This window comes from Aegilops tauschii, chromosome 1 (genome assembly GCF_002575655.3).
Source record: "Aegilops tauschii subsp. strangulata cultivar AL8/78 chromosome 1, Aet v6.0, whole genome shotgun sequence".
Lineage (NCBI taxonomy): Eukaryota > Viridiplantae > Streptophyta > Magnoliopsida > Poales > Poaceae > Aegilops > Aegilops tauschii.
In genome coordinates this window covers 9710288-9726226 of record NC_053035.3, presented here as the reverse complement: position 1 = coordinate 9726226, position 15939 = coordinate 9710288, and the positions used below count along the sequence as shown (strand labels likewise).

The 15939-nt window shown below is 44.1% G+C and overlaps 1 long non-coding RNA gene and 1 pseudogene across 1 annotated transcript; both read left to right on the top strand.

The window, feature by feature from the left end:
• The first annotated feature begins 1331 nt into the window (after window positions 1-1331).
• Window positions 1332-6112, top strand: LOC109747986 (disease resistance protein RPM1-like; annotated as a pseudogene).
• A 1532-nt stretch (window positions 6113-7644) lies between these two features.
• Window positions 7645-11619, top strand: LOC141030743 (uncharacterized). Its single transcript, XR_012192875.1, has 3 exons — window positions 7645-8069; window positions 8153-10221; window positions 10352-11619. It is a non-coding gene; the product is annotated as an uncharacterized lncRNA (long non-coding RNA).
• Window positions 11620-15939: the final 4320 nt, after the last annotated feature.

Genomic DNA, 15939 nt, shown 5'->3' with positions numbered 1-15939 from the left:
TGAAAACCATGACTTGTACCATTTTAGTGTGTGCTGAATAAACCTCTTGTAGTTTCTCAAAAGTTATAGGAGGACATATTGTAAGTTAATATCACTAACTTTTGCAATTAATCCAGCTAGCAAAGGATATATCATCGCCACATCAGCCTGCCATCCACCCCCTTTTACCAATGGCACCAAATTAAAACCTAATTTAGGGTCCTGGGGTATCATTACCGTCCGGAGCTGTTGAAATGCCACCGCAATTGATTGGATTAAGCTTGTTGTCGGCACTGACGTATGAATCCCTTATTTAAATTACATGATCAGATCAAATCTCTGCCAGCAACGAAGCATCAGCTTTCAGGATTAATTATAGCCAACGATTACAGATTGTTTACTTGATCGATTCGCTGTCACAAATGAATGTGCTATCCTTCTCTTTTTAGATCATGAATATGCTATCTAATCTCAATAGGAAATGCAATTGGTTGCACTGAAGAAGAAGATGCTTTCCATTGCCGTGCTTGACTCAGATACCCGTCAAGTCTTGCTTTCTTTAGCTCCAACTTGCCCGTAGCTGTGCCATGTTAGTTCAAACTGAACTTAATTATTGGGTTGGTTGTTAGGAGAAGCCAGCCAGAGCAATGCTACGCTGATATAACCACCACGGCCAAACTGTAGATGGGCTAGAACACCATGTATGCATAAGCCAGAACTTTGCACAGATAAACACACGAGGAGTGCAAGAACTTCAGGTCGCAGCAATAGCAGGTATGTAGATATGCATCGATATGTATCTTTGGCATCAGTAAATGACAAGGCACAATAGCAAAGTTATGAGCACCGCAAGCTTCCACGTACCCAAGCCAAATTAGTTGCCCAAATGCACAGATCAATTTGATTTTAGGTGCTACTCATTGCTCTTATATTCAATTTATTTTCCACATACCTGCTATTGCTTCATGTAGTTTTTGCCACACTACAAAAAACAATGTTCGATTTGGAAACAAACAGCAGCAGCATAAAAAGGAGGATGGCTCTTCCACAGTCCCGAGGGTCCCCTTCGCCAACGATTCTCAACTTCATGAAGAATAGAGCAATGGCATGGATGTCTGACGGAGCGAAGGGTTTGGCTTGCTTCATATAGTTTGTTTGTCATTTTTGGGGGCAGGTTCCCGGGGCAGTTTGTGCATAAATGTCCTGCTCTACTAATTCAATCAGGCAAAGGTTTTGCATTTTTGGGGAAAAAAAGTAGTACATCTATCCCAAACAATCACTGTTTGTCTAGAGTATTGTGCTACCCAATCATACTCGCAAAATTTGACTCGATATGTAGCACCATCGTTAACAGTGGACTTGTTTTTTCTCTCGATGAGTTGACACACTGTTCGTTAGCAAAACCATATGAAAAATGTCATTCTATTTTAAGCTGTGGTGTTGTTCATCTGAATTTGCTATCTTTTATTTTTTATATATAATGTGGTTAATTTTTATGGATCTCTAATGTGGTTAATTTCTGGTGGACAATAGATACCCTTCAACTTGCTGGTAGCTGCACCATGTTGGTTCTAGCTGAACTCAATTATTGGGTTAGTTTTTAGGAGAAGCCAGCCAGAGGAATGCTACACTGATATGACCAGCACAGCCAAATTGCAGATGGGCTAGAACACCATGTGTGCAAAAGGCTAATCTCTGAAAGGGGGTTACATATGCATCACCTAGCTGTACTGCAATTTCGTGTTCAATGGATCTTTTGCATCAGCAAGATAGAAAGTGGAAGGTGAACCGCAAGATAGAAGGTGAGTTGTGTGAACCTTAAGCTTCTGAATACAATCCCAAATTAGGTACCGTAATGCACGGCTCAAGTTGATTTTAGCTTCTAAAAGGGTCTACCAAGGTTTGGTGCACTGTGTAAACAAATGTGTAGCTTTGTCACATGAAAATAATGCTACTAGATTCATCACAAAAGGTTTGTTTACATCTTTATATCATTATACTTTTGCTTCGAATACTGTTAGTGGCCTTGTATAGATGCAAAAAGTATTTTTCATAGTGGCCTTGTATAAGGGAATGGAGGGAGTATAAGATTTGATAACCTGTAGCTTACATTGTACAATTTTGGAATATTTGTTATAATACTTAAATAGTTTCTTACCATGATGTACCTTTACTTTGTAAATTAGGCTGTAAACAATCATTGAAGGTGTTGTGCAACCTATAGCTGCATCAAAGTTGAATAAATGGCTGAGGCAGTGGTTCTTTCAGCTGTGATAAAGATTGGCGTTGCTCTAGGGAATGAAGCATTAATGAAGGCTAGCGTGCAGTTCCAGAAGTTGATTACACAGCTAACAGTGCTTCAGGGTAGCATGGGTCGCATCGGAAGGGAGCTCAGGCTAATACATGCATTTCTTTGCCGAGTGGACGTACGGAATCGGAAGAATCAAACCTATGAAATCTGGGTTCAGCAGTTGAGAATACTTGCCCACGGGATCGAGGACATTGTGGATGAGTATTTGTATCTTGTTGGTCATAAACATGATACTGGATGGAGCACCTATCTGAAGAAAAGAGTTAAGGGACCAAATGTGTTGCTTTCTTTTAAACGGATAGTTTCATTGGTTATGGAAGCAGAGATCAATCTTGTGCACCTTTTCAAGGCTAAAGATAGGTGGGTTTCAATGGTAGATGGCAGGAATTCTAGCGACTCAAGTTATATCGTTGAGATGTCCCAGCATCTCGCACGCATTTCATGGTCCCTCGGTGAAGAAGATCTTGTGGGGGTGGATAAAAACAGAGAATCACTTGAGCAGTTGTTGGCAGGTGATGATTTGGAACGCTCAGTGATAGCGCTGCATGGAATGGGGGGTCTAGGAAAAACAACTTTGGCTCCAAATGTCTACAAGAAAGAAAAATAAAAGTTTGAATGTCATGCCTGGGTTTCCATCTCTCAGAATTATTCTATAAAAGATGTTCTAAAATGTTTGCTTACTGAATTATACAAAGCTAGAAATAGCACACCAGGTAACATGGAACGCATGGAAACTAAAGACCTTCAAGGTAAACTGAAGGCATGCCTAGAGGACAAGAAGTACTTGATCGTACTGGATGATGTTTGGGCTCCAGAAGCTGTCAATGACATATTTGGAGCACTTGTTCAAAATCTGAAGAGGAGTAGAGTGCTCGTGACAACACGCATCGATGAGGTAGCCAACCATGCTCTCCAAGACCGGAGAATAACACTTGAAGCTCTATCAAAAGATGACTCATGGGAACTCTTCTGTAAAATGGGCTTTTCGAGAGATACAAATTATAAATGCCCCATTGAACTGGCAAAATTGGCACGGGGAATCGTTAGCAAGTGTAAAGGCATACCTCTTGCAATTGTCACTGTTGGCAGGCTCCTCTTCGTGCGCGACAAGACCAGAGAGCAATTTAAGCGACGTGACCAGCTTGATTGGGAGCTAGCTAACCATCCAAGCATGGAACACGTGAGGAATATTCTTTATTTGAGCTTCATCTATCTTCCGACATCCTTGAAAAGTTGTTTCCTGTACTGTAGCTTATTTCCAGAAGACTATCTTTTCCATAGGAAAAAGCTTGCACGGTTATGGATAGCAGAGGGTTTCATCGAGGAGAGGGGTGTAAGCACATTAGAAGAAGTGGCAGAAGGATATATGGAGGAATTGGTACACAGAAACATGCTACAACTTGTTGAAAGAAACTCATTTGGTAGGATAAAGAAAATCAGAATGCATGATATCCTACGTGAATTGGCAGTTCATTTGTGTCAAAGTGATTGTTTTGGTGTTACATATGAGGAAAACAAATATGGGAGGTCTCCTCAGAATGATGGGCGTCGATTGGTAGTACACAAACTAAAGAAGGACATTGAACAATCAATTTCAAGTATACACCATCTTCGATCATTCATTGCGTTGGACAATAGTATGCCATCAGTCAGTATACTACCTCAGCTTTCTGAGAAGTCAAGATTTATGACTGTGCTAGAATTAAGTGGCCTACCTATATTGAAGATTCCATATGCTATCGGGGATCTTTTCAATCTTCGGTATTTGGGTTTGGGTAATTCAAAAGTGAAGATGCTCCCAGAGTCTATTGGTAAGCTCTCAAATTTGTTGACACTGGACCTTCATAATTCTGACATACAAAAGTTGCCTAGTGGGATTGTGAACCTGAAGAAGCTCAGACACTTATTTGCTCAGAAATTCAATGATCCATCTGGTAGAGTTCTCCGGTGGTCTAGTGGTGTAAGCATCCGCAAGGGTCTTGGTAACCTAACAAACCTGCATACACTACAAGCGTTGGTACTAGAGGATGAGTCTGTTAGACAACTGGGGGAGTTGAGGCAACTGAGAAGCCTGAGGTTATTGAATGTGAAGAGAATATACTGTGGGCACCTCTGCAAGTCCCTAGTTCAGTTGGAATTTTTGTCCACCCTATTTGTGAATGCAGGTGATGAAAACGAGCTTCTCCGGTTGAATGCCCTCCCGGAAAACCTGCGAAAGCTGGGTTTGAGAGGACTGTTAGACGTAGAGACGTTACACGAGTCTTGTCTCTTCCAAGCTGGAGGTCCAAACTTGTATTCAGTGGGTCTTTATTGGTCAGGTCTGAAAGAAGACCCCCTACCATTCCTTTCTCGGTTGACAAATTTGACAGAGCTAAATTTCACCGCAGCATATAAGGGAGAGCAGTTGATATTTCGCAAGGAGTGGTTCCCCAACCTGAAGGCTCTTCAGTTACGAGACCTTCCTCATCTGAAGCGTCTCGAGATAGAGGAAGGTGCTATGGCGACTCTGGAAAAATTATTCCTGATCAAGCTTAACAGGTTGATGGAGGTCCCACCTGGCATTAAGTTCCTCATGAACCTCCAGTATGCAGGCTTTCACGAAATCACCACTGAATTTTTGGCGTTGCTGCGTGACTGTCCTAGAATTGGTGGTATGAGCCGGTTTGTGTATACTCTCCAAGCTTGACCCTTCCAACACTCCGGTTGGTGTCTTCTGATTTGTAAATGGTTATGTAAGTCACTCCATGGCAACGCTGATTTGCACTAGTGCCTTGTTTCCTCGTGCATATCAACCAGTAGTTTAACACGTATTGATGTGAGTTGTTGGCTATATGTACAGGTTGCTGGCAGGAAGGATCAAAGGAAGATGCCTCCATTTGGTGTATCAAGACTTCTCCTAGTTGTTCCTCTTGTCAATGATTCGACGACTCCTGCTGCATCTCCTGTTCCACCGTGCTTTGCTTTTCGAGCTGCTACTTTGTGTTTACAGAAACAACAACGACCCACTACAATTTGTGCGCTTGTGAAGTGTGTTTAATATGGCTTTTAAATAACATGACACTTATTCTTATTAAGACTGCATGCCATTTGGTTGTGGTTTGATATTGCTCAGACTTGAATTTTGTATCTCTTCTTTCAACTCCGTGCTGTGTGTTTGGGATCTGTACGTATAATATGTTTTTTTTTGCAAAATATATTTCAGTTATATTGTACTGACTGTTAAGTACATATATGGCCACTGCCTTTTCAATTCAAAGTGTGTACTCACTAGCTAAACTAGTTGGGATCCTTGAGATGTTATGAGCTTATATATAAGCCCTGTTTCAACCATTGCTCTGAATTGAGTGAATTCCGGTTTTTACCCCCTATTTTGACATTTTTTTACACTAATTACCCCATTTAACGAGATTCCATCCGTTTTACCCCATTTAGCAAAATTGTTGCCACAATTTACCCTGTTCAACTTTTTGTGTGTTCTAACCAGTGGGTCTCAATTGTCCGGTCCAGTTGGCAAGTCACATCGACGGTTCCCGCCCCGTTGAACCGGTCCTTGTAGCTTCTCTGGACTGGCCCGGCCCGATATGAGCGCACCAGAGCAGGTCGCTCGCGTCAAACGCACAACGCCCGAGTCGGGCCGCACCATGTTGGCCTCCAATATTCACGGTTCACATCACTCGCGTTCCTTCCAATCACACGCACAATCCTGCCCCAAACCACAGCCTCCTTCGTTAGGAGAGGGTAGGATGACGTAGGAGACAAGCGGCGGGCAAGAGGTGTGGCAGCTGTGGCAATCGTCGGAGCGGGCCGTAGCCGGTACGTCAATCTTCACCACTCCCATATGCATGGCCGCATTCTCTGTTTCTCAGTGGTTAGGATTTTTGTCGCTAGATTTTCTCTGAGTCTGTGATGCATATTAGATGGGTTTAGGCTACTCGTTTCCGGTTTGAAGAAGTATTCAGATGACATGTCTATATTTGATTAGCATGGCACGTTACCATTGAATAAATTATAGGAGCAATTGTTACTGATATAATATGAAATAATGTATGTTTTTCTTCAGTATTATCATACACGACCTAAAGTATGCATGTATCTGTGGAATATACTGATATAATCTGAAATCATCTATGTTCAAGTGAACCTGACGGGTGCGTGCGTTCTGCCGCACTGGCGATGCATCAATTTGGGCGCGAGCAACGCAAGCGAGAAGCGACTGGAGGCTAGTGTGGCAAGCGACCGACTCGGGCATTGTGCATTGAATGCGAAACAATCGGCCCCCATTGGCCCGAGCCAGTCAGGAGAAGCTGAACGGCACGGTTCAACAGTGAGAAAAATAGCCAGGAAAAACAATCGACATGGCATGCCAGCTGGACCAGACAATTGTGACCCACAAGTCAAAACGCTCACAAAATTTTAAATGGGCTAAATTATGGCAACATTTTTTTCTAAATGGGGTAAAATGGATGAAATCTACTAAATAGGGTAATTAGTGTCAAAAAAGTCAAAATAGAGGGTAAAAACCGGAATACACTCATCTGAATTTATAGTACACGAATGCTTGAGAGCAACAAATTACTATGTATGGATTGCCCTGTTTCCATGGTAACTGCTATGCATGGATTTATCCAGTTGATTCCTGTTCAACAATAGGTACATTATTAAAATATATTTATGAACTGCCACGCGTTCTTCAACAATAGGTACATTATTTACCTGTTGGCCAGCATATTGTAGATTGCCGGCATCGGCCGTTGGCCAGGAACAAGGTAAGCAAGCCAAGCCAGGTCCCCTGCTAAGTTGAATCCACCATTACAGTAGAAAGGTAGGCGTGCCCCTTTCCGTATTTTTGAGTAAGAAGAATTTGCGAAATTGTTCTTTTAGAGAAGAATTTGGGCAACTGTTTGTTGTGAAGAAGATGCTTCCAGTTGTAAGATGTACGTTGCCTGTAGCAACAACACATGTTGGTCGAAACTAATTAACTACTAACAAATTAGACTCATATATTGGGCTAGTTTCTAGGAGAACCAGGGCAATGCTATTTTTGCTGAAGTAACCATCTAGCACTACCTAACTATGGATGGCCCGCTATAGACCACCATATGTATGCCATGACTGACATAGGAGATCATTTCATGAATGGATGCCTGCCTGCATTTTTTCTTATGCTAGTTAAGAAAAGGAAGAGAGAAACAGTTTCTCTTTGCCCATTGTTTGTTGAAAGGCCACCTCAGAGAGGAGCACCATTTGACCATCATAAATAATTTACACGTGTTGTTGTCACTGAGGTAAGAAATATTTAAACCATATCGATCTGGTGCCTTGATCAGGTCATCCATCTCAAATGTCTGCCAGCAGCGAATTATCAGTTACCAAGATTCCCGTGCTTGACTTGTGCATCAATTATCAGTTATGCACAATGATTATACCTTGTTTACTTAATCAACTCAAATTTGAAAGCGAAACGTCCTAGCAATAGTTTGAGGGGTGAGGAAGTATGCTATCTACTAATAGGATAGTAATTGTTTGTACTGAAGATGCTTCCATTTGGCGTGCTTGACTTGGGTACCCTTCAAGTCTCTCATCTTTAAAACCAACTTGCTAGTACCTACGCCATGTTCGTTTGAACTAACAATTCAAACTCAATTATTGGATCAGTTAACCATCACATGCAGCTAAACCACTGTTCGCAAGTCCAAACTCTAGAAGGATTGCACAGTTTCTCTCATAAACCGACGAGGACTGCAATAGCATTGGGATCTGATCGTCGCATCAGCAGCAGGTACGTACATACGCATCAATAGCTGTACGGAAACTTCGTGTTCAACATACCTAACATCCTTGGAGTGCTTCATCATGTATTAGAATTGCAGCTGAAACGACAGTTGACAGCTACTCCTACCAAAGCAGCTGAGTACTCCATACATAGGCAGGTATGAACAAAACACTCCAAGGACAAAAACACAATTCACTTTGTTCGTGGCAAAGTTGTCTCACTCTTTCTTCCCGAGTAAATATGCATGCATGATTCTCAAAACACAATTCACTTTGCCACGAACAAAAACAGATTTTCATTAGAAAAAAAGAAGCACCACAAATAAAGGAAGATCCCTCTTTATCGAAAAGAAGGATTACCCACAAATAAAGGAAGATCCCACGAACAAAAAAAAAACTCTCGAAAAGAAGGATTACCCCTGGCCTCTGCATCGAGCTATGCATGCACAAAGCAATCTTTATTGTATTATTCAGCAAGGCCTTACAAGAAAAATACATAGATCGACCCAAATCCATCTTATTGACGAAAACTATCACCATATCTACAAGATTGATGATGTACCCTGACCTTGCACCATGCAAACCAAGAGATACGGTGGCCTCACCAAGTCGCTTGCCGACTAGCCGGGAGCACCAACCAGTCTAGCAAACCCTCAGCGTGCACCGCATTCGCACGCTATAGAATCCATCGCCGCCTTCTTACGCAGTCCCATCTTCAGGAACAATCAATGCACCCGATCTTGTTAGACCCTGTTGCAAAATATGCCCTAGAGGCAATAATATATAAATTGGTTATTATCATATTTTCTTGTATTGACCGGATACTTAAATACATGTGTCAATACATACACAACACTGTGTCCCTAGTTAGCCTCTACTAGACTAGCTCATTCATCAAAGATAGTTGAGGTTTCCTAACCATAGACATGAGTTGTCATTTGATAATGGGATCACATCATTAGGAGAATAATGTGATGTACAGACCCAGCCGTAAGCTTATCATCGGATCGTGTCACTTAGTTATTTGCTACAACTTTCTTTATGTCAAGTATGAGTTCCTTACACCATGAGATCATGCCACTGTCAAATAGCGGAAAAATACTTTGTGGGTTATCAAACGTCACTCTTAACTGGGTGATCATAAAGGTGCTCTACAGGTATCTCGAAAAGTGTTTGTTGGGTTGCATGCATCGATAATACAACATCACAAGAAGCTTGCAAACATGTGACTAATGAGTTTAGTCACGGGGATCTTGTATTACAGAACAAGTAAATAGACTTGTCGGTAACAAGATTGAACTAGGTATGGAGATACCGACGATCGAATCTCGGGCAAATAACATATCGCCGGACAAAGAGAATTATATACATGATTAAAATAATCCTCTACATCGTGGTTCATCCGATAAAGTTCTTCGTTCAATATGTGGGAATCAATATGGGCATCTAGGTTCCGCTATTGATTATTGATCGGAAAGTCTCAGTCATGTCTGCATGTTCCCGAACCCGTAGGGTCGCATGCTTAATGTTCGATAGCGCTAGGGAAGTATGGAGATATTCATATGGTGAAAACCGAAGGTTGTTCGGAGTCCAGGATGGGATCTGAGACATCACGAGGAGAAGTAAAGATTTACATATGAGAAGTCATATTCAGGGTTCCAAAAAAAGTTCAGAATTTTTTGGTATTTTACCGAAAAGGTTCTAGAAGGTTCCGAAATGGGCCCACCTGCCCTGGAGGACCCACATAGACGTGGGTAGTGGGCAAGACCCCACACCCCTAGTCTAGGCGCACCAAGATCGGTGGGGAAAGGAAAGGAGGGATATCCTTCCTCCCCCCTTGGCCAACAACCCTAGGAGGTTGGAGGACAAGCCACCAGCTCCCTCACCCCTATATATAGTGGGTAGGCGCATGGGGATCTGGACCCTGCCACCCTTACCCGTCTCTCTCCTGTTACACCTCCTCCACCTCGCGCGGACGCTTGACGAAGCCCTGCTGCAATTCCGCTGCTGCCACCACACACCTCACCGTAATCTACCCCCTCTCCCTCGCTTGCTGGATTAAGAAGGAGGGACGCAACCGAGCCAAACGTGTGCCAAACTCAGAGGTGGTGCACGTGTGGTACTTTGATCGGACTGGATCGTGACGCGAGTACGACTACGTCAACCACGATCATTCGATCGTTAACGCTTTCGGTCTACAAGGGTACACAGACAGATCTTTTGGTGTTTCGTAGGATTTTCTTCTTGTTTTCCATGAAACGTGCCCCATTAGACCCTTCTGCCGTCAAGGCAACCACGATGCCGGATGATACCACCTGCTGCACCTTGCCGCCAAGACACGCCGTCGTCGATATTGTAGATGGCACGCCACCCTACCTTGGTCACCACACGAGAAGCATAGGGAGACTTGCGCCCAGCTACCAAGACAAACAATTGTCCCTCCAGCTGATATACAACCCCAAAGATGATGCCCCCATGGGGGTGATGACGAAGGAACCTCGTCATCATCCAATCTGGAAAGCCTGAATTTGGGATTTCTTCTGAGGCACACATGGAATGTGAATCGCCCACAACGCTTGCGATGAGGATGAGGTACCGACATTCGCGGGCGCCGCCGTTGATGTTTCTACCGAGGCTGAACCAAGCTTTTGCTGGAAAATTCGCACCCATCCCTGGCTGGACCACCAGATCGTCCTCCTCTGTCATCCAGCATACCCATCGGTGGTGTCTGCCGCTGGGAAACCGCACGATCGGAGCCGCACCACCGCCCAGTACCGCCGCCCCATCTGGGTGGGCCATCACCGGGGCAGGATCCCTCGTCGTTGCACCGCCGATGCACGCGTCCAAGACACCCTTGTGTATCTCCACCGCAACTGCATCTCGGAGCCGCGGCGGAGGAAGGCCCCACCGCCGCCATCATCCCCCAGCTGGGCTTTGCCCCGCAGAGCTCGGCCACGAGGAGAGGGCCGTCGGTGTCTCGAAGCCCTAGATCGGATCTTGAGGGAGGGGGTCGACTGTTGCCCCCTCGTGTACTAGTGTTCACCTGCCCGAAGACTAGTCTTTAACTAATTAGTAATGGTTTAATTCATTATTTTCTGTCTTCGTAAGGTGCATGTGCATGTTGTAAGGAATAAAGAACGCCGACGATGTAGTTTACCATTCATCGCAACACCCGCGACTGTTGGTGGTGCTTCCATTGGACGTTTTCTCGCAACACCCGCGACCCAAGGTGGTGCTTCCATTGGATGCTCCTTCGCAGTGGCTGTGAAACGACGACGCCAATCCCAGCTCGACGTCGCGCTTCCTCCCAGCCAGCCCCATGTTGAGGTGTGTGCTCCCTTGCACCAGCATGCTTCTTACCGAACGTTGCAATGACACATCGTCCCCGGTCGCCACTTGCAGCAGCGACACATCGGCAAAATCACTTGTAGCAATGGGTGATGATTGTGTTGGATTGTAGCATCGGCTTTGGGCGCGGCTTGGAACATTCCTCACCATGGTGTGGTGGGTGGGGGAGGGAGGGGGGAGGAGGAGGGGGAGCAAGCTTGCGGCAGCGTAGCTCTGCTGCGTTCCGGATCAAAGCAGAAGCGAGAGATTCTGGAGAGGATAAGGTAGAGAGGATAAGGCTGAGAGGGGATGCGGTTGGCAGGACCTGCAGGGAGCACGTGTCAATCAGAGGAGGCGGTTTGATGGGAGAGAAAATCCTTTGGTCGAAATAAACAGTTTCCCTTTTCCTATGATTAAACCCTTTGTGTTTGTTTTTTTCCTGTGCATCTCTACTTGAAGTAGTAAGAAAATTTCAAACATGCGCAAAGTGAAGAACTGTATGGAGAGCAATGATGTTGGCGTGGCATCCGGAGAACCAACTGTATACCAGAGGATATTTCCCAACTCTGGTAGATTCAGCAGCAGATGATGACTTGTAAGAGTGCCATTTTCGTCGTGGTCAGACAATTTCCGGGCAATTCGACGACAAAGGCTTCAGTTTCCACCCATTTAATCAAATGTTGAATTATTCAATGCTAGCTAAGTTTGATCCTGCAATTTGGGTACTGTTCTTTGGAAATTAGCACAGGCATCGTTTTCCATATTGCCAATAAGTGAGCTGAAGTGATAAGGTTTCAGGTTCAATGCTGGAAAACGGTGTACATATTCTTTGACCAGGAAATGTTGTGCCTATTGATAGGATTGCATTTTTCATCCACACAAATCAAGAAAACGGTGTACATATTTTTTTGACCAGGAAATGTTGTGCCTGTTGATAAGACTTCATTTTTCATCCACACAAATCAATATCAGGCTTCAGGAGGCACAGTCTATGATTTTTTTATTTTTATTTTTTGCATTGCATGAACTTCTGAAAAAAATGAATTTTTTTACTTCACAAGATTTTTTTTCATTATTGCTTTTTCGTGAAAAGTCAATGGTTGATCGGTTCCCGTTGAACCATTCTTTTAATGTTGATGAACAAAATTTGAATTTGATGAACATTTTTTTCGTATCCGCCATTACACACTAATTATTAAGCTAGATCTCTTGCAGAGCATTACTTACCATCTCTCTCTTTTTCTTACGGGACTAGGAGGAGCTCTGCTTGTCAATTAAGAAAGGGGGTAACTGTAAATTCAGCAAGCAGCTTACAGAGGTTGAAAGTAAAATGAGTTGCCCGTACATGGCATAGCCCTAGGGAATTGCAAAGTATCAGTCACTATCTCCGAGATGTTTGATTTCGTCTTGCGAAGCTCCCATCCATGGATGTGACGATTTCTGCATCAGCGTACAAAGTACAAACACATGGATCCCTCACAGCTTGACTCGTTCAAGTAAGTGTTCTCTTTATTTACTGTATTTTATTAAACCAACCTGCCGTTACCTACGCCATGTTTGTTTGTTCAGATCAGACTAACAATTTGAACTCAATTATTGGGCTAGTTGTCAAATTTCTGCCATCATCCAAGTGTCAGTAACGCGGGTTAATTATGAGGCAATGATTACGCATTGTTTACTCCATCAATTCAAGACATGCGTTATCAATAGTTTAAGGGGTACACAGACATGTCATCTAAGTATGATCGCAATTGTTTGCACTGGATATGCTTCAATTTGCCGTGCTTGACCCACTCAAGTACCCTCAAGTCTTTCTTTCTTTAACACAAACTTGCCGCCCGGCAGGTAGCTGCACCACTTTCGTCGAAAGTCGAAACTAAGAAAATCACACTCAATTATTTGTTTGGAGAAGTCCGAGCAACGATGGGTTGGTCCAAGTAACCGGCTAGCACAGCTAAGCTATAGATGGCCACAATAGGCCGCCATGTATGCAAGTCTAAACTCGTGTAGCCCGGCCATGAGGATTAATCACAAGAGCTAATAGGAAGTAAACACTAGTGTAGAACCGGGCTATAGCACCGATTCGTAAGGCCTTTTAGTGTCTGTTCTGCAACCGGTAAAGTCCCCTTCCTTTAGTACCGCCGCTAGCCCTTTAGTACCCGGTTGGTAACACCAACCGGTATATATATATATATATATATATATATATATATATATATATATATATATATATATATATATATATATATATATAAATTTTTTCCTACATATTGCCTTGCTGCCTTCGGAGCGGGAGTCTGCTGACTCGGTGGCGGACTTCGAGGAGGAGTCGGATGACGACGCGGTGTCGGTGGCCTTCGAAAAATGATGCAATCCTTTCTTCATAGGATGATACGATGTATGGCCTCTCCCAGTGTGTGTTCCTCGTCACCTCCAGAAATGTCAAGCTCTAGCCCCGAATATTGGTCCACCACCTCATCAACCAAGACACGAGCATAGCCCGCTGGAATCGGGTTGCAATGGAAGGTTGCTTCGGGGGGATTTGTAAAAGCAACGGCGTCCGCTACCTTCATGGATATATTCTTCATTTTGAAGTGTAGCTCACAGTTAGTGTTCTCCATGATGTCATCCAGAGGGTATCTATCCAGCAGTGCGTCCCCTGGGGCGGAACCAATGCTGCTTCTCGGCATGGATGGGACGGTGCTATCCAATGCTGGATCATCCGGTAGCTGTTGCCGCTGCTGAGACCCCCTTTCCTGGCTAAGTGAGTCGATCTGCTGCTCCTGCCGCTGGAATTTGAGTGCCAAGTCCGCGCGTGCTGATTCTAGGCCTTGAAGGCGTTCTGCTTCCTGCTTCCTCGGCTCCTCCTCCATCTTCCTCTTCTTCTCCTCCTCCTTCCTTCTTGCACGGCTCCTATAGTCGACGTTCCAGTCCGAAAAGCCCTCATACCAGGGAATAACGCCCTTGCCTCGTGTTCTTCCCGGGTGTTCAGGATTTCTCAGGGCGCGCGTAAGCTCGTCGTTCTCTCTGTTGGGCGTGAACACCCCCGTTCGAGCTTCTTCTATTGCTTTAAGTAACTTCTCTTCGGCTCCTTTTAGACTTGCCTTCTTGGAAACCAGGCCTGTCTTCGGGTCCAACGCCCCCCCATGCGCATAGAACCAAGTTCTGCACCTGGGGGGCCAGCTCCTAGTAACTGGACTGACCCCTACATCCAGCATCTCTTCCTCAGACTTATCCCACTTACGCATTGCCACCGCGTAGCCACCTGGCCCCAGCCTATGGAACTACGTCTTTTTTGCGGCATTGGCCTTGTTTTTTCTCGACCGTTCCTTAGATAATTCTGATTCCTTGAATTTTAAGGAAGCGGGCCAGTGTTCTCTTTGCTTCTCCAGTGTTCCCTTGAATTCTGGAGTCTTCCTTTCTGCAGCGACGTAGTTGGCCCATACAGTTTTCTTGTGGGTGTTGAATGCAATTGCCATCTTCCTAAGAGCAGCGTCCTTGACTTTCTGCACATCTGCATCAGTGAAATGATCTGGTAGGGTGAAATGTTCCATCAGAGATTCCCAAAGCGTGTTTTTTGCTCTGTCGTCGACCCAAGTAACATCTGGACGTTTATTTTTGGCTCTTTCCATTCTTCAATGGAGATCGGGAGTTGGTCCTTCACAAGAACTCCGCACTGACGAACGAACTTATTCGCAATGTTCTTAGGCGTGAGGGGTTCGCCATTAGCTTTGATGGAATCGATGTTGTACTTTACACCCTCCTTCAACTTTTTGCCCGGGCCTCGCTTTGTCCTGCTGTCTGTAGAAGCAGATTTGCTTGATCCGGAGGGCTGAAAGAAGAAAGATCGATTCGTTAATATATCTTCAAATCAAAAAGAAACATGTGATGATCACCAGATGCCTGCTTATAAAAATATACCTCGCCAGTAGTCTTTGTTATTTCAAGATCAACATTGTCTGCGTCATCATAATCGTAATCATAATCATAGTTCATGACTTCATCAACTCGGTCGTTGAGATCGAATATCTTATCATCACCCTCCTCGGTATTGTTCAGATATTGGGAGCCGTCATCTGCTTCATTCAGATCATCTGGCCTGCGAGGGCTGCATATGATCTCGAACAGGGCCTCTTCTCCCTCTCTGCCGGTATTGTCCGCCATAGCTTTTATTTAACTAATCCAGAATAAATACAAAACAATTTAGTATTCAAATTACAATGCATGGATGCAATCAATAAGGAAAAAATGAATCATATAGTACATAATATGCATCGTCTCGAATAATATATGATCTCGAATACATCGTCTCGAATAATATATAATCTCGAGTACATCGTCTCGAATAATATATAATCTCGAATACATCGTCTCTAATAATATATATAATCTCGAATACATCACTAGCTAGGTAGCTAATAAAGATCGAATACTACAGAAGAATCTAGGCCACTCGCGGTTCCTGGGGCGCGGGTGGTGGACACCCAAAGAGAAGGAACCATCACAGGATCATATCTTCGATCATCTGCCCGCGAAAGAACCTGCCAGGT